Here is a 27,664-nt window from a genome sequence, read left to right as displayed (position 1 = left end):
CGCAAAGCCGCTATGTTGACATGGCTCCATTGGAGCCCTTTCACTAGTCGGCCTCATTTTACCATATCTAAGAAGTGAAGTAGGCTTCCCTGGTGGCGCAGTGGTTGAGAGTCCGCCTGCCAATGCAGGGGACATGGGTTCGAGCTCTGGTCTGGGAAGATCCCACATGCCGAGGAGCAACTAGGCCCGTGAGCCACAACTACTGAGCCTGCGCGTCTGAAGCCTGTGCTCCGCAACAAGAGAGGCCGCGATAGTGAGAGGCCCGCGCACCGCGATGAAGAGTGGCCCCCACTCGCCGCAACTAGAGAAAGCCCTCACACAGAAACGAAGACCCAACACAGCCCCAAATAAATAAATAAATAAATAAAATTTAAAAAAAAAGAAAGAAAGAAATGGGGTAGAGGCTGGTTACCTCCTAAAAGATGGAATTTGCCTTGGTTCTCTATTCCACATGAAAGCAAGCAGTAATTTATAATTGCTTGGAAACCAGTAGCATAGACACTGATGAGTAAGTGCTCAACTGAAGCCAAATTCCCCCTCCTATTCATGAAAGGAACTTGGATGCCCACTCTCAAGTGTCAGTCATCTTGAATCACACTGGTGTTGAATTAAGCTACTGTTTTTTCCAAAGTAGTATCTCCCATTGAGCCAAACGATGCCTTCGGGCACATTATTCCCTTAAAAGTGTACTGTATTTGAATAGAAAAGAACTTAAATGTGAAAAAAATGTAAGTCTATTTGGGTGGTTGGTTATATCACCAGGGTTAAGTGTTTGTACTTCAAGTTACTATTTTGAATCAAGAGTTGTCATATAATTACAGCCTAAAGGAAACCATAGTAAAAATTTGAACCAGAAATTGACTTACTGTAATGGATGATTACCAAAGAATAAATAAATCGCATTCAGGAACAGGAAAGAAAGAAAAGTGACATTGTTAAAAGCTGTCAACTTTGCAGAGCAGAATCCCTTCCCCACAGCTCCCCTCCCCAACCCCCTCTCAACTAGGAGCTCAGTGACTTTATGCACTTCCTCACCATTTCTCTCTTTCCAAACTTGCCTAATGGAAATAATCTGAAACTTATTTTCATTATGGTATAAATGATTGATAACTTAAGTGTTACATGTTTTCAGATTATTCATTTATCTTAACATGTTTGATAATGCTTTAGTCTAAAGGCAGGAACTCTAATGGGAATTTGAGCAGCCAGACCATAGGTGAAGGATTTTTGTCAGTGAGGGCGATGGTGTTGGGGGAATGCCTTCCCAACCCAAGAGAGATCTTAATAGCAGAGAAGTTTTGGAGCTATTACTGAGGGTATCTCAATGAACATGGGCTAAAACAAAATATTTGACAAGCATATTTTTCAAAAAAAAAATAGTTGTGTGCCAGGCATTTAAGTGGCCTCAGCACGTAGGATTTGGGAGTTTGGTAAAAATAGCAAGATATGAAGACTGAGAAGATACATACACACACACCACACTTTTAAAGAGTTTACAAAGAATGTATGTTGGTATAACTGAGTCACTTTGCTATGCAGCAAAAATTAACACAACATTGTAAATCAACTATATTTCAATAAATTAAATAAATGAAAGAGTTTATAGTACCTCCTCTTACATTAAAGAGGTAGAAGAGGAATGGAGCAGAGCCCTGAGGTTCTTGGAGGACCTGGAAACTACAGGACCATGAGACCCAAGGCCATTGCTCTCAGGGACCCAGACAACTGGGGAGGAAGGAAACTGGGGAAAGGCTGTAAAACTAGGTAACTAGTAGGTCACTGGTGACCTTTGTTGAGGATAATTCTGGAAGCCATTGTTCTCATGATAAAGACCAAATTTCTCAAGACCCTGGATAATCTGGCTCCTGCCTACCTGTCCTATCTCTCCACTTCCTCCCAGCCCCAAACGGCTTCAGCCAAGGATCTTTGAACTTGGCATTTCCCAAGCCTGAAACACTCTTACATTCCTCTAACTGCCCTAGTCAACTCTTACAAACCCTTCAGGTCTCAGCTCAATAGTCATGTCCTCTGAGAAGCCCCTCTGACTCCTCAGACTAGACAAGCTTTCCTGCTCTCAGAACTACTATACTCTCCTTTTAAAACTACATTTCCTAGTTTACAGTTATGTATTTGTGTGACAACTGATTTATGTCTCTCTCCCCTACGGCTCTGTAAACACCATAAAGATGGGACCATATCTCGCTGGTTACCTTTGTGTCCCCAGTGCCAAGAACAGTGTTTGGCACATAATACGTGCTCAATAAATGTTAATTGATTATGTAAATGAATCAACTGATGATGTAAAAGAATCAACAATTCTTCTCATCAGTTGCTTTGGACTGAATGTTTATGTCCCACCAAAATTCGCATGTGCATTTTGAAGCCTAATCCCCATTGTGATGATATTTGGAGGTAAGGCCTTTGTGAGATAATTAGGTCGTGAAGATGGAACCTTCCTGTATGGGATTAGGGCCCTTATAAGAAGAGATCTCTCGGAACTCCCTGGCGGTCCTTGCTTCCACCACCGGGGGCCCAGGTTCTATCCCTGGTTGGGGAACTAAGATCCCACATACCAGCCATCATGGCCAAAAAGAAAAAGGAAAAAAAAGAGATCTCTCCCCACCATGTGAGGACCCAGCAAGAAAGTGTCCATGTGCAAACCAGGAAAAAGGCTCTCACCAGGCACCAAATTGTCTGGCATCTTGCTCTCAGACTTACCATTCTCCAGAGCTGTGAGAAATAAAGTTTAGTTGTTGAAGGCGCCGATCTGTGGTATTCTGATTATAAGACATCAAGGCAGCTCAGGAGAATCAACAAGCTAGGAACCTTAAGCAAGTAGCTTATTGTCTTCAAACTTCAGTCTCCTTACCTCTAATATGGCGTTAGCAATAGCACCTATTTCTGAGGATTGTTTTGAGAATGAACTGAAATAATACATGCAAATAACTTAGTACATATGTAGCACAGAAAACACACTCAATACAGTTTTCTTATTATTACTCTTACAGCTTTCTCGTCTATAAACTGATGGTTTTAGAGGTTCCTTCTGCTTTAAACATGCTATGACTCCTATTTAATCCTAAAAGAAAAGTTCTTTGTTTTCTGGATTTGTCAACCTGGCAATTGCAACAATCAATGTATTAACTTTTTTTTTTTTCCAGTAAAATAATGCTACAAGAACCAGCAATGATTCGTCACCCTGTAATAATATGCATGAATTTAGGGCAGGGCCATAATTATTTTATGAACTTACATTTAATGTACAAAAGTCTTCCTTTGTCTCACAAGATTCCAGGAAGTAGAAAGAGGGGGTGATTTGGGATGATAAAACTTCCTTTTGATCTACAGTTCTGAAGAGAGGCATGTTTTTTCTTTTGTTGGTCTAACAACAGTGTAGATATATATGCCCTTACTTAAGAGAGAAGAAAAACAGAAAACCAAAAGTGAAGACATTCATATTACACAAGCCAAAATATTAAACAGAAGCCTGTGTGCCACTCTGTGATTTTCTAACTCTATCGAATATCTTTCTGGATTTAAACCCTCACGAAAGAAGTAATGTTCATTACCTAATCATGATAAAATATGTATGGCCTTTTTACTTCCAGTGAAAAACATGATCTTCTTTGCTCTTATAAGGTGTAATGGAGAGTTTTATGCCCACTTTATGCATGGGCAAGTTGAGGATCCATGAAGGAAGATTATTACCTACAAAATCACATAGCTAACCAGGCACGAAACCAACGCCAAGTGAGCCCAAAGGTTTAGGCCTCGTGATCAGACAACCCACTTCCCTTTGCTTACCTGTCAAATCCCGTAAGTGTGAGCTACACTTCATGTTTGTTACTCATAAATACATCCTTATTGATAATGTCAATAAAGTAAATTTCATCACTCACTTGGAATGGCTCCGTCTTCATCCTGGCAGTGTTTTGCCTTCCAGGAGAGCAGAACAATGCACCATAGTTTCCAAGTGCCTTTCATTTGTCACTGGGACCTTTGCTATTTGGATCATACTTCCTCCTTGCCAGACCTTAGCAAATATAAAATCTTGGTCCAGATAATTATCTCTGTAATGGAGGTAATTGCAATGGTAAGCGTCTTTACCCCAAATTCCCATGTTTTTTCAGTGCTTTATTTTAGGCTGACCCATACTATCGAAAAGTGTTCCAGCGACGGCTAAAGCTAGAGAGGGACAAGGTATTAACCAAAAACTTATTAAAACCAACAACCAATGTTTGGATAAAGCTTTAAAGTTTACCAAGTTTCAATCCAGGGAGGTAACCAGGGCAGGTCTCATTATTCCCATTTTATAGATGAGGAAATGAGGTTCATTCAGATCTTTTTATTTCAAATTCCACGCTAGAGCTACAATACCACAATATCACAGTACTGCAATTCCTGGGCGCTGCGCTATTATTGTTATTATTACTCTTACCATTCAAAACCAGAGGGCATTTGCTGGAACTTCCCCCCACATGAGCAGTCAGAGAAATCAGAATTGGGATCATCAAGCAAATTTTACTTAAAATAACTTACTTATTATTTTCCAGACATGCTTTGGACAAGTTATTTTAAACACAATTGCCCATCAGTAAAAGTCCACAGGAACAATGGTCCCTCCACAGGCTTCTAATGGAGAAAGTGAATTCAGAACAGACCTTGTTACGGTGTCAAAATGAAACAATGCCTGGGCAAGTTCCATTACCATTCCACAAACAAAACTAAGGAAACGGGAGAAGAAAGGAGAAAAGTAAAGTATATTTATGTCCTGCAGGGCTCTAGCTCTGGCAGGAAATTCTGAGTGAGAGCTCTTATAGGTGCCCTACCACTTGACCCTGGGATTGTGGGACCTTTGCATGGCCATCTCCAATCAGGTGTGCGGTTGGCTCCTTCCACAGGCTTCAGAGGCTGAAGGGGCCTGAGCCTCACTCAGCTTTCCATATCTCCCCAAACTTGGCCACTGCCTATGTAGGGGAGCTTCCTTTTCTTGCTCCTACAAGCTTTGCAGACTTCCAGTTTACAGCAGGAAGAACTGCTTCTCTCCCCTCACCCTTCACATCACTTCTACATACATCATTCACTGATCGCTGTCTTAGTAAGTCTTTTTTTTTTTTTTTTTAGTAAGTCTTTAAATAAGTAGTAAGTCTTTATTTTTTTTTTTTTTTTTTTTTTTTTTTTGCGGTACGTGGGCCTCTCACTGCCGTGGCCTCTCTCGCTGCGGAGCACAGGCTCCAGACGCGCAGGCCCAGCGGCCATGGCTCACGGGCCCAGCCGCTCCGCAGCATGCGGGATCCTCCCGGACCGGGGCACGAACCCGCGTCCCCTGCATCGGCAGGCGGACCCCCAACCACTGCGCCACCAGGGAAGCCCAGTAGTAAGTCTTTAAATAAGTGCTTATTACCTATTGACTGGGAACAGACAACTTGAAGAGACATGCTATGTGCCAGACACACAACTTGATTACATAAGAATCCCTTGGAATGCCCACATAAAATGCAGATTTCTGGATCCCACCTCTGGAGATGTTTATACGGTAGGTTTGGGATGCAGCCCAACATCTGGATTGCAGTCAAATACTCCAGATGATTTTGATGTAGGGGATCCAGGGTCACTTCGAGAAATACCATAGTAAGTGCTAAAGAACTGAATAAAAGAATGAGTGAATGAATGATAATATCATGAATGAGAATCGCTGGTTGAACTGTGTTTCCCTCATTTGCCTTGCCATGAGGATCATTGGTACACAGTAAAAATAATGATTACTAAGCCTGCCCCAGACACAGTAATCATAAACCCCAGGGAAAGAATCTGGGAATCTATATTCTTAAATAAGTGCCCCAAATGAGTCTTAGGAAGATGCACCTTTGAGGAATACTACCATATAGGCTGTGGTCTCTGTAGTTCCCACAACACTCATTTCCTGTTCTTTGAAGCAGTAACTTGGAGTGACCACATTCAAGCAAGTACCTGAAGTTCTTACTATCTTGGTAAAACTGCTCCTTCACTTGCCATTTTAGAAAAAAATCAGACCCTTCAGCCATACCCCATATGATCCTTCCAGTAAGTAGTCTACGGCTATGGATCCAAATGGGTTTCAATATAATCTGGCGAGATTTCAAAATATTTAATAATCAGTACTGTCTGGGCACCAACTAATCCAAGTGGACAAACAGTATATATAGTAATTAAGCAACCAACGTTTACTGTCTAGATATTCGTCCCTAGTGTAAGACTTTAAATGATAGTTTTTTTTTTTAATTGAAGTGTAGTTGATTTACAATGTTGTGCTAGTTTCAGGTGTACAGCAAAGTGATTCAGTTATATATATTTCAGATTCTTTTCCCTTATAGGTTATTACAAAATATTGAGTATAGTTCCCTGTGCTCTACACTAGGTTCTTGTTGGTTATCTATTTTGTATATGGTAGTGTGTATATGTTACGCCCAAATTCCTAATTTATCCCTCCCCCCTTAAATGATAGTTTTTTAATCGTGTAAGCTTAATAAAGCTTGGGAAGACTGATGTATTTTCAAGAGTCCCTTCTAATTTATCTCTTGCGCCCCTTTATAGAAGGCCTGAGTTTGGTAAATATATTGACGGTAATGCCTGGTAATTTTGCCCAGGTTTGTTTAATACCTCTTTCCCTGTTTAATTTGCTGCACGCTCCATGCCCTGACATCTTATTCTTTACCAGACCAGAAGTTTTTTAATGTGCAAGCCTATTGTGCCTAGGGAAAAATGTTGAACTTTTGCCTTTGTAATAAGATATGCTCCAATGACCAACTTTAGCAATTTAATATAGTTGAATAATAACTGAATGGGACACTTTGTCACTCAGTCATTATTCAAGCTCCTACTGGGGGTGGAGAGAGGAGTTGCTGAAGGCCAGATTATTCCCAAGGGAGCCCAGCCACACAAATCAACACTGAGAGAATCTTTTTAAAAACAATGTTACAAAAAATCAAAAATTCCAGGAAATACAAGTCAAACTATAGATTTGCAAAATGCTTATGAGAGCTCAAGTTCAATTTTACAAAATGCCATAGTGTTTAGTATTCATTTAAGATATTTTTGTACATGGAAAGTATGTTGGAAGGATAAAGCAATCACCTGGATAATTCAATCTAAGAAGTGCTTTGTAGGTGGACATGATCCAGATAGATGAGATCATTTCCATATGGTCCAGAGGTATGTGAAAATTCCCCTTCACCCTACATTGCATGTTACCTCTGATTCTGAAGATATTCCAGTATTCATTACAAGCTTCAAGCACCTGTATCTTGCTCTGATGTGTACAAAGACATTTCTGCTGAAAATTTCAAGGTCTCTTATTTTCATGCAAAACTTGAAGAAGCCAAAGTTTTTGTGTATTCATTTTAGTCTGAGTTGTTCTGTTTTGTTTTGCTTTTTGAGATGTACTGTAAAGCCAATTTTTCTTTTTTCTGTATCTAGGACCAGGGCCTCATTTGCCAGTGAAGAAGATACCACATGCAGACTTCTAATTTATATACTTAGCGTATATAATGTGTTCTAGAGTCTCAAGGAAGTTAATCAAGGGAAAACCCAGATAGCCTGGCAGCCTTAGGGAACTAGGGTGTGGTCATTCGGGAAGGCTGCCTCTTCCTCTGGAAAGACACCTGGTTGGGATTAGGCTGGGCCAAGGCTGTCCGGTCAGTGACAGCTGCCTCAGTGTCAGGATAGGAGGCTTTCCGAGAAGACATGGCTCTCTTCCAGAACATCTGAGCCCTGATTCCTGCAATGCCACAGTCCTCATTTTTACTCCATGTGTGGGTATCACTACCAAAGAGGTCACAGAAGCTCCCTGACCTCATATCTCTACCACAAGAAAGGCCCTCACCTGTTGCCTAGACCAGGGACCTTTTCCTTTCCAGGCATTCTCAGAAGACTCAGGAGAGTTGCAGAAGTTCTGGAAAGAGTTCTGGAAGGTATAGGAAGCCCTGAGAGACATGTGCCCCATCAACAGAGGGTCGGGGATCTCATGGAAGTGGTCCCTCGTCATTCATGTCCTCTCATACCCCTACCCTACTTTATGCCAATCCCTCGGGTTTTCATAAACCAGGTTGAGGGACCGGCCACAGGTCAAGAAAAAACCCCAGATCTGGGACTGATAAGTTCATTAAGGGACCTCAAAGGATTTTTACAATTGTTGATAACCTCTGACAGTCATACCTACTTATTGTTAACAAAAAATGTTTATCCTTTCTGAGATGTCGTGGATAGAAAGGCTTATAGGCAGGGTAAGTGTTCAGTGCAGTAGATGTATTTTCTTGATAGTAGATCTAGCCCAGTGATTACTCCCTAAAAGTCATCATAGACAGCACTCTCACACGGATACAGATAGAAGTTGAAAAACGCATTTCCTAAGGTACTGATTTTCTCATATCAAGACTCTGGTTAGATGCCCCATGGTAGGAACCTTTCTCCACGTTTTGTGAATGGACAGAGAAAATCCTAGTCTTTGCCTCGGATTTCAGCTTAGGAGACAGCACTGCTTATCTGGAAAGATTCAGTGGCCCTGGCCCAAAGAATATTCAGCTTTTGCTCCAATGGAACCAGGATCCTCTTTTCAATGTCCACCACAAACTGGGTGTCAGAGAAAACAGATTGATTGCCCCATAGCGGAGCTGCCAAGAGGAACTCTAAGCCAGACTTTGGTAAATGGAAGCTCCCATTGGCACCACAAGCCCCTGGGGAAGCATCTGGACTGATCTTGGTTATTGTCTTCATGGCCTTACCTGACTCCTCAAATTCCCTCTTTTGAGCCTAATCTGAGGACCACACCTCTAAAATCCACACCAGCCTAACATTCTCATTCTGACCCCCATTCCTGCCATTTCAGTGACCACACTCAGCCTCTGTTCCTGATTCTATCCACCCAAACAAGCCTTCGTCTAACCTGCCTTAGCTGATTATTCAGGCCCAGGCCCATCAGGAAGGCAAACCTCATCCTAGGCCCTCGTTCTGGCTTAGTGCCTCTGATGTCGGTTGCACAACTGGGCACCACAAGGAGCACATGACTGCCATCCACAAAGACAAAGATGGAAACTATGAGCCATCCACTTGGCAACCATGCTGGCACCCTCCTCCATTCATGCTGCCAAGCCCTGACCAGAAAGATCTTGGACTGCTTACTGCCCAATGCACTCAGTCCAGACTCAGCGTGGCTCAGGTCGTGGCTGGTAGAACCGGCTATAATGACACTTATACTCGCAAGAGAAGGACAGAGGAGGGGACCCAGACTCCATACCAGCTTATGCCCGCCAGATTCAAGCTAAAGAGAAATCTAGAAATCTTCATGAAACTAAACAGGAAAGATTTATTATTATTGTTATTGTTGTTATTGTTATTTAGAAAACGACCCAAAATAAACATGTTCTACCTTTAAAAATTTTTAATTTGATTTCCATAGGAAAAACTGAATGCGTTTTCTGTCCACAGAAAGCACGTATGGTCTTTTTCCAGGAATAAGGGAAGCAGGGAAATAGGTGAAGAAAAGTAAGTAAATGATTAGGGTATAAGCTATAATGTTGGGAAGAGCTATGTCACTATTGCCTACAGAGTACTAATCCTATGTCCCAAGTGATTTCAAAAGCACTTTAAAGAAACCAGGAAGAAAATTAAGTACCTGCCTATACATTTATCTCATTTTATCCCCTCCCCAGTTCTTTCAAGTGAAGATTTATTTCCCCCACCTTGCAAATAAGGAAACTGAGGCAGCCTCAAAGAAGCTAAAGGACTGTTCAAGGTTACAAAGCTACAAAATGGTTGAGATGGGAGTTGAACCCAGTTCGTCATTAATTTAGACAACTATCTTCCCCCTGAAGCATATGCCAAAAGAAGTGTACCAACATTCCAAGACAATGTCATCAGGGAGAGCACAGTCAAATTACTATTGAAGGAGTCCTTCAGTCCGTTTCCCAAAACTAGTGTTGGAAGTGTTGGAAGGTGAGTTTGGTAATTGGTTCACTTTTAATAGATGATTTATTTTAAGCTGCCTGGCTTGATGATGCAACAAGCAGGGGAATGAGCTTGGTGTGAAGATAGATTTCTGATCTTCTGGGAAGTGCTTCTACTTCAATAAGCTTTGACTCACCATGGAAATTCCTAAGGACGTTTAGTCACAACCTGCTGAGCTGCCAACGCTGTAAATATACACATGCCCATATGCACACATATGCATAGGAATAGATAATTTTGTAGTCATGGCAATGAATGCTGCTTTCATCACGGACCAAGCCATTGCAGTCAGCAGGGAGGAGACTGCTGGGGGGAAACTTTTCTTCTTCCAACTTGGGTCCGGTAGTTGGTGGCCTGTAAATTAACTGACGAGGGATAGGTTAACAGGAAGAGAGATGAGGTTTACTTAAGCCTACACAACAGAACTACTCAGTAATAGGTAACTCACTCAACAGACTGGGATAAAAACTTTATATGCCAAATTAACGAAGGGGTGGTGATGGTGGTAGTTAGGGCTTCAGCAGGAAGATAGGGAAGGTTCTGTGGGACTTCTTGATGCTAATGGCTATGGGCAGTCTGCCTCCATACAGGCACCTAAATACATTGGAAACACCCATGGTTGCGGGGAGGGAAGGAGGTTAATGGCAGCTGTATATTCTGAAAGCTATGTTTGTGTCAGATAAAGGGACTTGAGATAAGATTTCTTCCTGTATCTTCTTTAGCTCAAATGTTTTTACTTTAAAATCAACTCTGGGGGCTCTGAGCGGTTCTCCACATTTCCCTCACCGGAAACATCCTTAGAAGTTTAAAAACAAAAAAAAAGAGGCTAGGTTGATGGCTATGGGAAGAGATTTGGATTAGAAGTTGCAGGGAAAGAGATACACAAAGGGAGAAGAAAACAAAGATGAATGGTTGGAGCAGTTTCTGAGTCCACAAGGCAGCCAACCAAGAAGATTTCTAGACGTTGGATTTTGAAGCACCTTTAGTGAGGATGGTAGTGGCAGTGTTATACCCATGGCTATTTCCCGGAGCAGAGCATGGGAGATGCAGGTGTTCCAGTGAATTTTCTGAGTGGTCCATACTGTTGTGGTGATAAATCCTTTGAAGTTATAGCACTTCAGCTTCAGCTCGCAGGGCTTTAGGAAAAAGGCAGCTTTAGTTCTCAGTGATGCCAAGTCAAGAGAGTGAGAGAAAAATTTAATTACCAACAAAACGTGTAAGATGGCAGGTAGAATTCACAGAGATGAAAAGGTAGCTTTAAGACAATGAACAGGACTCAAATCTGGTAACATACAAGGGTAGGTTATTATTTTCCACTGAAACATACAATTTCTTTCTACAATCATCCCCATTAAAAAAAAATTTTATTTTATTTATTTATTTTTGGCTGCGTTGGGTCTTCGTTCCCGTGCGCGGCTTTCTCTAGTTGCGGTGAGCGGGGGCTACTCTTCGTTGCGGTGCGCGGGCTTCTCATTCTGGTGGCTTCTCTTGCTGCAGAGCACGGGCTCCAGGCACACGGGCTTCAGTAGTTGTGGCACGTGGGCTCAGCAGTTGTGGATCACAGGCTCTAGAGCACAGGCTCAGTAGTTGTGGCACACGGGCTTAGTTGCTCCGCAGCACGTGGGATCTTCCCGGACCAGGGCTCGAACCCGTGTCCCCTGCATTGGCAGGCATTCTTAACCACTGTGCCACCATGGAAGCCCCTACAATCACCCCCATTTTGAGCAAAGATTATCAAAGCAAGATTCCTCTTGTTTACAAAATGTCTTTTCTCATTAAATTTGGCCTGATCATTTACATAAGTGCAGCAAGATTGGTAATTGGACTATATAGGCCTTTTAAAGTTTGCTTGGCTGGAACTTTTATAAGGAATCTCAGATTGGACTTTTAAATGCCTCTTGATGCTTGCAAGCCAAGCCATGAACTTATCAGACTTCATCTGCAGTATTTATAGATTTGGTGATTTCCTTTCTTCTTGAGTTTCCCAAAATATCCTAAAGTTCCTGGGCCTGCCAGAAAGTGACTTTCCCTACTCACCTATAAAGGCCGGGAAGTCTGTAAGCCAGGTACCAGGACAGTTTTTCCAGAACGGTTTTGTAAACATTGGCTTCATAAAGCAATCTTAATTCCTGAAAACTGTTTGGTCATAGATGATTCTGTGCACATGAATCTCAAATATGACATTCCAGTTAAAGCCTTGGTGATATACCCAATTTTCTCAATTATGTCCTGTTACAAAGAGAACAGATTCTTACTGAACTTATGCAAGCAACTATATTGCAATGAGAGTAAAAATATTCAGTAAGAGTTTCTGAATTCTGGAGGGATCAGTTAGGGAAAAAAAGATAAATGTTTCTTTTCAGTTTGCAAAGATATAATCTTCTTAATTGTTGTGAGTTATAGATAGCTTAGGAGAAAACAGAAAAGGGGTTCCTTATATCCAGAAAAACAAAACATCTAAGAACAAGTGATATTCCAAACAAATAAACAAAAAAATCCATAAAAATTATAATCATTTTTCACTTGCTCATTCAGTCCCACATAATAATTCTTGTCCCATTTGAAACTGGCTTAGCAGTTTTGTGAAGTCATCAGCTTCACCACTAGAATTCTGGATATCCTTAGTGGCATGATCTCAAATTTATTTAAGCAATGCCATCAGAAGCCTGTACCCCAGAGTACCTTAGGTCATAGATCTTTCTGTGGTTCTCTGAGACATCCCTTTTGTTGAAGACAAAGTATTCCGGCTTGTAGCTGATTGCAAGAGCTTTCAGGAAAGCATCAGAATAACGGAATAACTATATGTGAATGACAAAAAACTTAAAATGGCTACTGTTAAAGTTTGATGAGAATTCATTATAAAAAATAATGCAGTTGACAAATTTGGTTGTTTCTGTGACATATATTCTCTTAGGATAATAACTGAAATTATGACTGATAACATTCTATCAGGACATATCATAGACAATGAGGGCATTGACAAATTTCTAGGAACTTCATAGAATTTCTGAAGTACTTATATCAATAACATTTAGGCATACCAGTATAACCTAGGGAAGGTTAAGCACCTCTTCCCATCTGACAGTGCTTCCGTGCAACTTAACTTATTATGACATCAACTTAATTAGTTAAACATCTCCCTTTTCACAAGGTGAGAGGACAAACCCTTTGAGATTTTCCAGGGACCCTGTGGAAAGTCTCAAAGTCAGTTCCAGGTCAAAAAGACTTCATTTAGAATTTGATTTTGGGAAGCTGTCCAAAACGTCAGCAGGTTTGAACACCTGATTAAATAGGATCACAGGTCAGTTTTTATTTAAGAAAAAAGACTTGGTCTTCTTAAATAATCAAAAACATGGTTAAAGTACTGGAAATTATTCCAATAAGACACAGGATCTTTGCTTCCTAAGTAGATGACTTAAAAGGTAAAGAGAACCTTTTACAATCTCTTATTAAGAACAGACCAGTAATCCAAGAAATTCTGTCTTTTCTTTTTTTTTTTGCGGTACGCGGGCCTCTCACTGCTGTGGCCTCTCCCATTGCAGAGCACAAGCTTCGGACGCGCAGGCTCAGCGGCCATGGTTCACGGGCCCAGCCGCTCCGCGGCATGTGGGATCTTCCCGGACCGGGGCACTAACCCGTGTCCCCTGCATCGGCAGGCAGACTCTCAACCACTGCACCAGCAGGGAAGCCCCAAAACTTTGTCTTTTTAAGGGAGAGAAAACTAAACTCTAATTTTGCATCAATACATTATTGATATTAAAACAGTATTGACATTATAAAACTTACAGTAAATCCATTCAGTCTTAGCCAGCCTGACCACATTAGATAAGATTCTCTCTCTGTGTCCCACAACATCACCCCACTCCCCAACCTGTAAAACTTCCTATATTTATTCATCTTTCTGTTTCTTTCTTTTTTTTTTTTTTTTGCGGTATGCGGGCCTCTCACTGTTGTGGCCTCTCCTGTTGCAGAGCACAGGCTCCGGACGCGCAGGCCCAGCGGCCATGGCTCACGGGCCCAGCCGCCCCGCGCCATGTGGAATCTTCCCGGACTGGGGCACGAACCCGTGTCCCCTGCATCGGCAGGCGGACTCTCAACCACTGCGCCACCAGAGAAGCCCCTTGTCTCTCTTTTTTTTCTTTTTTCTTCTGGAACAATCTTGTGTGTGTGTGTGTGTGTGTGTGTGTGTGTGTGTGTGTGTGTGTGAACAGAGCAATTTTAATTCTAGCATACAAGGATATGCTTTATAAACTTTGTGCAACTGTTGTACGCATTCAATAAAATGAAAACTCGCAATACCACTTAGTATCTCAAAATCAGGAACATACCTTTGAATTGTTTAAACACAATCCACAGAATGAAAAACAAAATCAGAAGTCACCCACAGTTATACTAATTGTCAACTAAACGTTTTACCACTTACTACTTGACATAGCAGTCAGTATCTAGTAGGGGATATCGGAAGTGATTTCAGATTCTCATCCTGTCGTACTCTATTGGGAAGCTTTCTTGAGTAGCTATGTGACTGGCCAAAGGTGGGTACAACCAGGACCAGAACAGCATGTAAGGTTCTACCACAGTTTCTGTAGTTTTCACTTTTTTTTCCTTTGTCAGCTAAAAGTGAACAGTAAGAATTAAATACTTATCTTTACATATACACGAGGTATGCTGTGAGAGCATATTTGCTTACAAACATATAAAAATACTTGTTAACTAGTTTGATAAGAAAATAACGTATAAAAGTATATAGCAAAACGTTAATCATCTCTGACCCTGGAAAGATCAATTCCATATTTTATGTTATAAACAAAAACAGTTTTAGTTTTTTGAATCCCTTACCCAGAAATACTTGAAAAGGAAGACAGACAGAAATTATTTATTTTTACTCTCAACATGGCTGTGAAAAGAGTTAAATTAAAAAACCAAGAACACTAAAATTCCTAAGTCCAGAATGAGTCCAAATATTTGGCCACATAGAATATTATCTTTAGGAATAATAGTAAAGGCTTTACATGCAGTTTTTAACCTATAAATACAATAGGCATTTTGGTATTTTGGCCACTGGAAAACAAAGGCTATAGCATCAGTAAAGGTCTGAGATGTCTCACTTTTGTGAATTCAATTCAGTGTATTTAAGGTTAACTAAAGTTGACATCAAAATTTTTAGAGATAGGCAAAAATTCACATTAAAAAAAAAAACTCCCTATGTTTCTATTTAGAGTAACAGTAGGCGATATGATTCCAGAAGTTAAAAGTTATTTCACAACCTATGACTTCAGCTTGGCAAACAGCTTAGGTTCCAAAGCTGATTCATCCTTATTAAAAGTAAGCCCTTAAAAAAAGAATGTGTCTGTATATATAGATATCCATTTTAAAGGAATTAATCTTTGAAGCAGCCTTAGTGTTTCCTTTAAATCTGTCTTGAATGACCATTGGATTAGCTTCATGGAAAGGATTAGCCAGCTTCTTGGTCTAAGGCTACCACGGTGATCATTTATCTAAGGCTAGAAAGGTACCGGCGTGATGTTAACTGTAAGGAGAGAGGGAGAAGATGAGGGTTTTTCCTGGCAGTTTGTAGCTAAAATTCAAGGGATTCTTAGAAAATGACACAGTGGCAGCCTTTCTTGTCGTTTTCTTTCCGTGTTGGTTCTGGTGAAGGAGGACATTCCTGCCCTTGAAATTTCCTTATAACCCGGACAAGCTCATGGAAAGCTTGATCTACATTCATCCTAATCTTTGCTGACGCCTTCACATATGTTACTTTAAGTTGTCGTGCTAACTGCTGTCCTTCTTCCTGCGTTACCTGTCTCTGATGATCCAGATCTGCTTTATTACCAATTAAAGTCATTAGAAACTCATCACGATCCTTCACTCTGAGAATCTGTCTTTGAAACTTATAGATTTCTTCAGAACTGCCTCTATATGTGACTGAAAAGACCAACAGGAAACCCTCGCCAGTTCTCATATACTGTTCTCTCATAGCTCCAAACTCCTCTTGTCCCGCTGTATCCAGAATATCTAGCCGGGCTGCCCGGTCATCTGTCACGCACTGCTTTATGTAGGAATCCTCGATGGTTGGATCATAATCCGTTACAAAATAGGACTGGGTGAACTGGATGGTGAGCGCCAACTTGCCGCGCCGCCCCCGCCGATTACCACGAGCCGGTACTTCTCTTGGTCGGAGCCGTCCCGCCAGCCGGTGGCGGCCGTGTGGATGCCGCCGAGCCCAGCCCGGCCACGCCGAGCCACCGCCCGTCCCAGGCCCGGCTCCGGAGACTTGTGCGGCCGGTGGGCCGCAGGCGAGCAGCCGGGCGGGGGTCCCGGGCGCCAGGAGCTGCTGGAGGGCCCGTCCGGGTGGCAGCGCAGCGCCCGGGCTGCCTGGGTCCCGACCGAGGCGCAGAGAAGCGAGGTGACCACAGCGGCGAGGGGCTTCAGTGGCCGGGGGTCGCACTCCAGCACACGTCTTCACAGTGCCAATGGAACAATCTTTAAACAACTACTTTTGGACAGAATTACTCTTTTCTTTTTCTTAACAAACACAATCCTACACTCCTTGAATACTTTGCATTCAGAGTTTTCTTCTTCACCCTTATTTATTTCTAGTAGCTTCATTTACATATATTGATTATAATTTTGAACCCTTAGTAACCTTTATTTCCCAGAGAAAACTAGGAAGTAGACAATTGTGAACTGTCATAGACCACCAGCATTGTGTTGTAGATTAGCAAATTTATCAATACATCATCTCACAGTTTCTAGAGACTTATGCTGCCCTCAAAGTACAATTTCTCAATATGACAAAAATATCATTTTTGTTCATAGAACCAAATATCTTTAGTTTCCTGTATAAATAAGTAGTCAAAATAGATAAACTTAAAGCTATGTTTAGTAATTAATGTTTCAGTATTTTATATTATTTGGAAATGATCTAGATATTTAATGGATATTTAATGTATATCTATTATTTAACTTTGTATAACTCTAAGGTTTCAAGTTACCAAAAAGATTTTGGAACGTACTTCTAAGCAGACATATAATAAAACACAATTGTTGTTGAAATAAAATTTGTAAGAGCAATGATTTAATTTGATTAAAATAAAATCTCTAAGGAATCTTGCTCCCTGACTTCAGACTATACTACAAAGCTACAGTAATCAAAACTGTATGGTGCTGGCACAAAAACAGACACATAGATCAATGGAACAGGATAGAAAGCCCAGAAATAAACCCACTCACTATGGTCAATTAATCTATGATAAAGGAGGCAAGAATAAACAATGGAGAAAAGACAGTCTCTTCAATAAGTGGTGCTGAGAACACTGGAGAGCTACATGTAAAAGAATGAAATGAGAACATTCTCTAACACCATATACAAAAATAAACTCAAAATGGACCTAAACGTAAGGCCATATACTATGAAACTCCTAGAGGAGAATATAGGCAGAACACTCTGACATAAATCGCAGTCATATTTTTTTTGGATCTGTCTCCTAGAGTAATGGAAACAAAAGCAAAAATAAACAAATGGGGCTTAATTAAACTTAAAAGCTTTTGCACAACAAAGGAAACCATAAACAAAACGAAAAGACAACCTACAGAATGGTAGAAAATATTTGCAAACAATGCGACCAACAAGGGATTAATTTCCAAAACACATATATTATATGGCTCACTATCAAAAAAATAAATAACTCAGTCAAAAGAAAAATATGGGCAGAAGACCTAAATAGACATTTTCCCAAAGAAAACATATAGATGACCAGCAGGCATATGAAAAGATGCTCAACACTGCTAATTATCAGAGAAATGCAAATCAAAACTACCATGAGGTATCACCTCACACCAGTCAGAATGGCCATTATCAAAAAGTCTATAAATACTAAATTCTGGAGAGGGTGTGGAGGAAAGGGAACCCTCTTCCACTGTTGGTGAGAATAATGGTGCAGCCACTATGGAGAACAGTATGGATGTTCCTTAAAAAACTAAAAATAGAGTTACCATATGATTCTGGAATACCATTCCTGGGCATATATCCAGAAAAGATGAAAACTCTAATTCGAAAAGGTACATGCACCACAATGTTCATAGTAGCAAAATTTACAATAGCTGAGACATGGAAACAATCTAAGTGCCCATTACAGATGAATGGATAAAGAATATGCAGTGTATATACACAATGGAATATTGCTCAGCCATAAAAAAGAAAGAAATAATGCTATTTGCAGCAACATGGATGGACCCAGAGATTATCATACTAAGTGAAGTAAGTCAGATAAAGATGAATATCATATGATATCACTTATATGTGGAATCTAAAAAAATGATATAAATGAACTTATTTACAAAACAGAAACAGATTTACAGACATAGAAAACAAACTTATGGTTACCAAAGGGGAGGAGGAGGGAGGGATAAATTAGGAATTTGGGATTAACAGATACACACTACTATATATAAAATAGATAAATAACAAGGACCTACTGTATAGCACAGGGAACTATATTCAATTTCTTGTAATAACCTATAATGGAAAAGAGCCTGAAAAAGAACATATATATACACACACATATATATATCTTTGAATCACTTTGCTGTACACCTAAAACATTGTAAATCAACTATACTTCAATTTAAAAAAAATAAAATCTACTCAGCCATAAAAAGGAACAAAATTGTGCCATTTGCAGAGACATGGATGGACCTAGAGACCGTCATACAGAGTGAAGTAAGTCAGAAAGAGAAAAACCAATATCGTATATTAACGCATATATGTGGAATCTAGAAAAATGGTATAGATGAACTTGTTTGCAAAGCAGAAATAGAGACACAGCCATAGAGAACAAATGTATGGATACCAAGCGGGGAAGGGGGGTGGGGGATGGACTGGGAGATTCGGATTGACATATATACACTACTACGTATAAAACAGATAACTTATGAGAACCGACTGTATAGCACAGGGAACTCTACTCAGTGCTCTGTAGTGACCTAAATGGGAAGGAAATCCAAAAAAGAGGGGATATATGTATACGTGTGGCTGATTCACTTTGCCGTACAACACAAACTAACACAACATTGTAAAGCAACTATACTCCAATAAAAAAAATAAAATCTGTAAGTTTTATAATCTTAAACATATAGTAAATAATAGCTTATTTGATTAGTAAACCCAAGTAGTCTGAAAATATATGTTTGTATCATAATGCTGATAACTCAGAAGAAACAGTTATTTTTATTATTAAACAAATGATATTAAACTAGTCTTATTTACTAAAGATTTACCCAAATCATGTGAATTTGAAAAAAAAATTTAGATTTCTGAGTTTTAGGAATATTTCATTTATATGTTTTTATTTTTCTCTAAGCCAATTAAAGTAGAGCTCTTTTAAGGAATTTTATAAATTAATTTGGCTATACCATCCAGGGGTAAGAAATACCACATATACATATTACATACATAGACAGACATAAGCATACATGCAGACACAAATAGAGACCTTACAGCTTTCATAGTAATCCAAAATTTATTAGTTTAGGTAAGAATTAGTGTTTGTCTTTGTCCCACTTTTTATTCAGACTATGTTTCTAGCAGATGAAATGAGTTGTTATTTGTTCAACCTATGGGCTGAAGCTTTTTACCAATATTTGTGGGGGAGACCTTTAAGACCTTTTCTTTGCCTTGATGTATAATCAGTGGGGGCTGTAGTTCAGTCTCACTCAGGTGGTTGTTTTAGTGGCCTGAGAAGTTACTGTTTATTTATTTGTTTGTTTGTTGGGCCATGCCGGGTCTTAGTTGCCGCGTGCAGGATCTTTTTAGTTGCGGCGTGCAGGATCTAGTTCCCTGACCAGGGATCGAAGCTGGGCCCCCTGCATTGGGAGCGCAGAGTCTTAACTGCTGGACCACCAGGGAAGTCCCGAGAAGTTACTTTTTAAAGCCCGGGGAGTGCTAAGGAAAAGAGCACTGGGGGCTCATTAAAGGGGGATATTAATTGGTTTTTATTAAGAGGAGAAATAAATTTCTTATATTTTATGACAGAAAGCAATAGTACAATTAAAAGCAAGGGACCCCTCAGGCTGAGAGCCAGCCTAATTTCCTTGGATGTTTGCATTTTAAAGAGATGGCTCTCGGGTCCTGGAGAAGATGGTTCTGGGTGGTAGAAGATTTACATCTCAAAGAGGGAGAGGAAGAAAGCAACCTTTTAAAATAACTGCTCTAAGAGCGTTTTCAGGGGCATATTTGCCTATTACCAGATTTTGGCTGGGACAACAGTAAATTCGTCTGGGAGCACTGAGCCTTTGCAAACAGGCATTTTTAAGGGGGGAGGGGGAGAGGGGGATGTAGTAGGTGGGCAGAATTATTTGTGTTGAGAGTCTGTAGTTTCTAATTGGCCCAGGTTGAGGCCTAGTTGCGAAGAGGTTTCAGAGGAGCGGGACTGAGGAGGCTGAGGCCTAGCGTAATTACTATTTGTGTCTCTTTTTCTTAAGTTCAGGTCAGTCCCTTTTCCAACATCCTGACTTCTTAAAGTATCAGCAAGTATCTTGAGATGAATAGGGGAGGCTTTGGAACTGGTCAGAAAGATGGGTGTACTTTGGGTTACTTCTAGAGCCATATTTCTGATTTTATAAAGACTTGGTTAGTAAGATAAGGACAGATTTTTAATTTTTTTTCCGGTACGCGGGCCTCTCACTGTTGCGGCCTCTCCCATTGCGGACCACAGGCTCCGGACGCACAGGCTTAGCGGCCATGGCTCACGGGCCCAGCCGCTCCGCGGCATGTGGGATCCTCCTGGACCGGGGCACGAACCCGTGTCCTCTGCATCGGCAGGCGGACTCTCAACCACTGTGCCACCAGGGAAGCCCAGGACAGATATTTTTAATTCTTCAAAGAATTGAGTGGCAGCCTCAATAGTGATATTAAGGGGCTGGCCCACCCATCCAACTATATTATTTTGAAATTCTTACGTATATCAGAGAGAGTTCCAATTAAGGCAGAAACCAAGATTCCTATGTTCCAGGGCTTCTGGATTTAGAGCTCTGTGTCTTTGGAATGTTTTTATAAATCGTTCAACAAAGGCTTTAGGATGTATTCCTTCCCTCCGAGTACTTCATTCCACTTTAGCCCAATTAACCTTCAGGGGAAAGGCCCAAGTGGGCCATTTGTAGCAGGGAGGTGGAGGAGGGAGTTTATGGTGGATATAGATTTTGATTTCTGTTCTTTAATTTTGTTAAGGGAGACTTTTAAGCTAGCTGTGATCTTTCTTTATGTCCTCCTTTCAGTTTGATTTTTCCATATTGGTAATAGGATATTTGTTTAGGGTGAGAGTTCTCTAAAAATTCTTACAAATATAAACTCTTTTTCAAATCAAAAGATCTGTTGTCTAGCCACTGACGACTTAGGATCTGCAAACGTATATGTATTCTAAAATGTGCCTCAAAACCAATGGACCTTTTAATGATTTAGCCATGGACACAAGAGGCAACCCCCCAAAAGGGTGCAGAAAATGAAGACCCATAATTTAGTCACTCCCAACAATAGCCAAAGAGAAAGAAAGCAAAGAATCTCATTTGCCACAGGTGATGGGAGTGGTGTTTGTGAAAACATGTGTCTCTAGTTTCCCATAAAAGTGAGCTACCTCGGGACTTCCCTGGTGTTTCGGTGGTAAAGAATCCACTTTCCAATGCAGGGGACACGGGTTCGATCCCTGGTCTGGTACCTAAGATCCAACATGCCACAGGGCAACTAAGCCCGCATGCCACAACTACAGAGCCTATGCGCCCTGAGCCTGCGCGCCACAACTAGAGAGAGAAAACCCACACGCCACAATCCCACATGCTGCAACAAAGACCTGATGCAGCCAAAAAAATAAAGAAAATAATTTTTTTGTGTGTTTTAAAGTGAGACACCTCCAGTTACAGACCTTCTGATCTGTGTCTGACACCAGGCAGGTGATACTGGGATAGGACTTCCCAGCACAAGCAAGGCAACGAGGAAACAGAGGATAAGGTCCTTACGGACTAAGACCCTTTATCTAGACTGAGATGAACGCACTAAGAGCTGGTAATGGTTAGCAGGACACCAGCCACAAATGGGGTGCCCAGTCTGCTCACATATTTGTCCTGAAGTCTACAGATTCTCATGATCTCAACCTATGTTTGGCTTCTTCTGAACACAGACCCAAAAATCTGCATCCCTGGGCAGACAGAAAACCAGAGAGTGAATGCACTTACTAGATACAAACCAAGCTCTCAGGACACACAAAGATTAACAGATAGGACAGAGTGGCTATCCCTGGGAGGGAAAGGATCTACAATAAGAGCACTCAAACTAGAAAAATGGTACAGATGAACTGGTTTGCAGGGCAGAAATAGAGACACAGATGTAGAGGATGAACCTTTGGACACCAAGTGGGTAAAGTGGTGGTGGTGGTGGTGGTGGGATGAACTGGGAGATTGGGATTGACATGTATACACTAATATGCCTAAAATGGATAACTAATAAGAACCTGCTGTATAAAAAATAAATAAAATTCAAAAGTTCAAAAAAAGTAAATAAAAATATCTTCACAGCAAAAAAAAAAAAAAAAAAAAAAAAAAAAACTGAGTCACAATATACAAAGAACTAGTTCGTGTTAAGTATTTTCTCCTGCTAATCTCAACCCTGGAAAGAAAAAAAAAAAGAGAAGCTCTTACTGCCTTTGCTCAACCAGACCCCGAGAGACCTGGGAGTCTGGCTGGTAAGGAAACTTACCTGTCAGCTTGGTCAGAGGTCCCAAGATCTCAGCTACAGTCTCTAGGTGAGCAGGGCACCCCTACCATCCGGTCCTTATCATCCAAACTGTTGAACTGTTGAAGAAGGAAAACTTTTCTTCTTCCAACTGATGTCTAGTGGTTGAGGGCCTACAAATTAACCAACAATAGACAGATTAACAGGAGAAAAGACAAGGATTACTTATGCAGGCAGGTGGAAGTAGTCAGTGATGAGGAACTCATTCAACAGCCAGGGATTAACAGGTTCATGTACCAAATTTAACAGAGGGGTGGTGGCGATTAGGGCTTCAGTGGGAAGGTAGGGAAGGTTCTATGGGACTTTTTGATGCTAAGGGAATGGGTAGTCGGTCTCCATGGCAGCTGCATTTGCAGGAAACTCCCTGGGAAGGGGGTTAACAGCAGTTGTATTTCTCTGGCGTCTCTGCCATGGTCAGGTAAGGGCCATTTAGATAAGATTTCTTTCCCCCTCTGCTTTAGCTAAAATGTTTTGTCTTTAACATTATCTTTATACCAACTCTGGGGGTCTGAGTGGATCCCCACAAGACTCGAGACTCTCATCACCCCAAAATTTTAAAGAAGGAAAACCTCCCGGGTCCTTCCTGTGACAAGTGTTGAGATAGGCAATATTTCTATGATGGGCTTGAGAGCTCCCAGAAGATTCAGTGAAGTTCTTGGTGACAGACACATTGCTGCCTAATACAAAGGCACTGTGGGTTTATCAATGTAATTTCTGCACAGGCTGAGATCATCACGGGCTTCATTCCAACAACACAAGTCCTGGCTTCTGTGCCCAGATATTTAATTTCATTAAATCCCCAAGATTCAAAACCCATTACTTGCCTTCAGAAAATCATTGCACAGTATTTCAAGACTTAAGTGATATCAGTGTTTGAACTCTTTCTATATATAGTTGCTTTTTCCTTTTACCCACCACAGGCAGGAAAGGTAGACTGTTTATATTTTCAGTTACAAATTGATCTTATAACTCAAACACTGATGTCCAAGGAAATATTGTTATCCGTGGAAATATCTAGAAGAAAAGGTAAAATTCAATTCTAATTTCCAAAGGCAGTATTCCATATTCTCTATTACTTTTAGTATGCTATGATTTAGTGCTGTTTGGTTTCAGTAGCACAAGCTTCCTGTTCATTAAAGCCATTTTCACACCTTCAGAAACTCTAGTTATTAAGACAGATAAGGATATCTCCTAAAAAACTGCGGTCTCAAGTCCATCAATTCAAACTGCTCATTCAGAATACAACGTATAGAAATTAAAGATAAATGAACCACCAGGTGATCTTTTCTTAGAAGATGGAAAGCCCCATAAAAAAGAAAGTCAGGTATTTGTCTGTAGTATAGACTCTCGGGATGAAATTCTTGAGGATGGGCACCATGGATTTGGGGCTTACTAACCTGCAGGGATACTGGAAACGAATAGCAATGAGAATAAGAACATAGCCAGAATGGTTCAGAGTTTGAGATACTTCTATATAGAATGAATTTAGACATTGCTAATTAGTGGTTTGAATTCTAGCTCCCCCAAATATTATCAAAATAACCTTTTGATACTGGATAATTCTTTGTTAGAAGACGGGGATTATCCTGGGCATTGTAGGATGTTTAGCAGCAATCTTGACCCTGACCCTCTAGAGGCCAGCAGCATCCCCAGTCATGACAATCAAAAATGTCTCCAGACATTGCTCCATTTCCTCTTGGAGGCAAAATCAGCCCCAGTTAAGAAACGAATGCTTTACAGGTAATAGAGATCTCACCAAACAGGCTTAGCAGAGGCTCAGAATAGGGAGGGCAAGATTGGGAATAGTTTCGAGATTTTGAAGTATGGTTTTCTTCAATGTGTGTCTTTCATCTTGAGAGTGGGGAGGCCTGGTTAGGGCTGGGTGAGGACAATATAATCTTTTATTTTTTTTTTTTGCGGTACGCGGGCCTCTCCGTCATGGCCTCCCCTGTTGCGGAGCACAGGCTCCGGACGCGCAGGCTCAGCGGCCATGGCTCACGGGCCCAGCCGCTCCGCATGTGGGATCTTACCGGACCGGGGCACGAACCTGTGTCCCCTGCATCGGCAGGCGGACTCTCAACCACTGCACCACCAGGGAAGCCCCACAATATAATTTTTAGGATTAACGGACATAGCAAGGTGAAGATTTTGAGGTGAGGGGTTTGAAAATGCTCAAATTGATGTAAAATTATTCTTTGATGTTTTCAGTAGATGAGTTGAAGGGTCTTTGGGGAGGTCTTTGGAGTGAACGATAAAGTCATTTGTAATTGCCATCTTCTTGGGCTTTCTGGAACAGTAAACTTATGCTGAAGAAGACCCATGGAATAGAAAACTTATGTTAATGTAGACTGTGGGGATGGAAATGGTTTTGGTTCTCAGTAGATTTCTTGAGTTTTTTTCCCCCTCAGGTTGCTATCTACCTTTTTGCCCACTATTACCACATTCACAAAAGCCAATGTATAAGATGCCAAACTTATATATTGTGCTGTGTCTCCAGCACAGACTCTGGAGTTACTGTTTCATTCTGGTTTCACCACATTACTTTCGACCTGGGCAAGCAACACACACTTGTCAAACCTCAGTTTCTCTGTCAATATACTGAAGTCAGTAACAGTATCTCCCCATCAGGTTGTGGTGGAGTTTGAATGAAATAATACATGTCTGGTGCTCTGAACATAATATGCACTCAAAGGGTATGAACCAATTATGCAAAACTATGAAAAAAATGCCATAGCAACAGTGTACCTATGCTTGGACCGTCATGTTTTTGAGGACCTCCTTCATTCTCTTTTCCATAAGCTCTAAGAAAAGACTGGGTTGAAAAAGAAACTGAAACGCCCTCTCTGCATCCTAGAAATGTCATGGAGTGAGAGTGGCTAACTGTTCTAAGTTCCTCTACTCATGTTCTTAACGGAGCATGCTCTTTGGTCACCACTAACATGTGTGGGGTGACTTAGGCTATATCTTAGTAATGTCACTGCTGTGAAAGTTGGTGAACAATAGGAGTACCATGGCACTAGCTTGTGGTGGGTCAAAAGCTACTTTCCTGAAACTTATCCACTGGAACATTCATCTAACCTATTTCCCATGGGTCATTTTAAAGACAATACCTTGCTTTAATAGCCATGACCTTGAATCCATTACACTGTGGAATTCTCCTTTTTGCTCTCTCCTAATTCTAATAACAGGTCATATACTACAGGCACTGATCTAGGTACTTATAGTTTTCTCATTTAATCTTCACTTATAAGGTAAATACTGTAATGAGAAATCTGATACTCATAGAGTCAGAGTAACTTGTTGCAGAGACCTGGCTGATACATGAGCAGAGGCAGGATTTAAGCTTCCATAATAATAAATAGTAAATCCTCCAAAGTTGACGATTCTCCTACTGCGGCATGATGCCACTACATGTCTATTTCTCAAAATAAGAACAAACTGAAAAGCCCAAAGCTAACACATCAAACATATCCTCGTCATGGTTTTACAAAGCCTGAGTCCATGTATAGTATTTGACCACATGGACTGGAATTTTCTGGAATATTGGCAAGGAAGAGACAACCTTGCAAAGTGGCAGATCTAATCTGATCACAGGATGACTGAAATAACTGAACACCAACCTCAGGTAACCACAGCCATGGATGGGATTAAGAGGGAAAAAAAATAAAAACTCTACACACCACCCAGTACCCCAAAGCATTTTGAGGACTACAGACATGCATTTGGCAAAGAAGTATTTCAACAGCATAGTTTATCAACAGAATGGTAACAGGCTGAGGGAATTTCACTGGATAGCACTGTGACTGGGGAGTGACATTGGAATTAAATGTCTTCAAGAAAAATGTCTTCAAGAGTAGGTTTTCTGGGATAGTGTCCTTGTTTTATGGTGGTGGTGACGTTAACTGTTTTCAGAAGAGGTGATTCAGTAAATGGACAACTAAATGCAATTCAAGTTTAGATCTCTGTGTAAGTTTTTTTTTTTTTAAACATGGATCAGAATTCTTCATTTTCTAACACAGCATTGTAAATCAACTGTACTTCAATTTAAAAAATTAAATGAAAAAAAAAGATATTTTCACCTCTGCTTTAGTGCTACCTGTGTGATTCTGAGCAAGTAAACTGATTTCTCTGGGCCTCAATTTCCTTCTCTATAACAAAGAGGGATCCATGAAGTCCCTTCCGGCTCGAGTCAAAAAGATGTTATTAACTGACTACTGCCCTCTACAGGCAACTAGCTCAGCAGTCTGAGAATTCATAAAGGGGATGTTGGCAAAATTCTCCGGGATATTTAATGTTATAACTTAGTTTCCCACAGAATATCTTGTTATTCAATGAACCATGGTTGTGAAGCAATTAAAATGTTAGATTTTGTCTAGACCTCACTTTATAGATAAAGAATATGAGGACTCCCATGGCTGTGAACTTTCCCAGTTCCTTAGGCGTAAGGCTTGAACGCAAGTCTCTTGATAATCGGTTCAATAGCATCCAATAAGTGACCCTTCCAGTCTTTTGCAGTTGTCTTCAAAATACTCTTCCTTCTCCTTGTCCGACAGCACTGGAACTCAGCATTTCCTAAAATTTCTGTGAACTTACTACCCTTAGGAGTTGATGAACTGTGGATATTTCCATTAGAGCAGTAAATGGTTGCTTCAGTGTTGACTGGTGAGCACCTGGTTGTCAGGTTGCTTTCTTGCAACCTTCCCTGCTCCTCATGGGGAGGTCGTTTACTGACATTGCCGGGAGAAAATGTATGCGTGCTCAATATCTGATTGATTCCCTTTCAGTTCCAGGACTGTTAAAATTTTTAATCCTTCACGCTGAGACCTACTTAGAAGTTGGGACACACTATTCATTTCCAAGGTGGAGGACACAGAAAAAATTTCCTGGACAGCTTTCAGT

General features: G+C 40.8%; 1 long non-coding RNA gene and 1 pseudogene across 1 annotated transcript in view; both read right to left on the bottom strand.

Moving 5' to 3' along the window:
- Window positions 1-3,905: 3,905 nt before the first annotated feature.
- LOC132422207 (uncharacterized) overlaps window positions 3,906-27,664 on the bottom strand; it is a 205,007-nt gene continuing 181,248 nt past the window's right edge. Inside the window, exons 3-4 of the long non-coding RNA XR_009518832.1 lie at window positions 22,730-22,878; window positions 3,906-4,070 (exon numbers count right to left, since the gene is read on the bottom strand). This is a non-coding gene — a long non-coding RNA (uncharacterized lncRNA). The remainder of the gene's footprint in view (window positions 4,071-22,729; window positions 22,879-27,664) is intronic.
- Window positions 15,033-16,074, bottom strand: LOC132421629 (ras-related protein R-Ras2 pseudogene; annotated as a pseudogene).

Source organism: Delphinus delphis, chromosome 3, assembly GCF_949987515.2.
Source record: "Delphinus delphis chromosome 3, mDelDel1.2, whole genome shotgun sequence".
NCBI lineage: Eukaryota > Metazoa > Chordata > Mammalia > Artiodactyla > Delphinidae > Delphinus > Delphinus delphis.
The sequence above is the reverse complement of the archived record's forward strand: the minus strand, read 5'-3'. Positions and strand labels throughout refer to the sequence as shown.